Source organism: Etheostoma spectabile, chromosome 19 (genome assembly GCF_008692095.1).
Source record: "Etheostoma spectabile isolate EspeVRDwgs_2016 chromosome 19, UIUC_Espe_1.0, whole genome shotgun sequence".
In the NCBI taxonomy this organism is placed as follows: Eukaryota; Metazoa; Chordata; class Actinopteri; order Perciformes; family Percidae; genus Etheostoma; species Etheostoma spectabile.
In genome coordinates, this window is record NC_045751.1 from 11,874,041 (window position 1) to 11,874,246 (window position 206).

At 35.9% G+C, this 206-nt stretch overlaps 1 long non-coding RNA gene across 1 annotated transcript in view; it reads right to left on the bottom strand.

Annotated features, from left to right (window-relative positions):
* Positions 1-206, bottom strand: part of LOC116707362 (uncharacterized) — a 16,476-nt gene that overhangs the window by 7,398 nt on the left and 8,872 nt on the right. The window lies entirely within an intron of this gene.

Consider the following 206-nt stretch of genomic DNA (forward strand, 5'->3'; position numbering starts at 1 on the left):
TGAAACTGCTGGCTGTTCTGTATCCTCCCGTCGTTGAGGGTATGATAGTAACTACAGTTAACCATAATACATTTTAAGGTTATACTGTATATTTCTATCTAACTGTAGCACGTGCTTATGTAAATTATGTCATATTCTAACATACCATGTCTATTTAAAAACATTTACAGAAACTGGTGGTGCAAAGAAGGGTGGCAAGAAGAAGG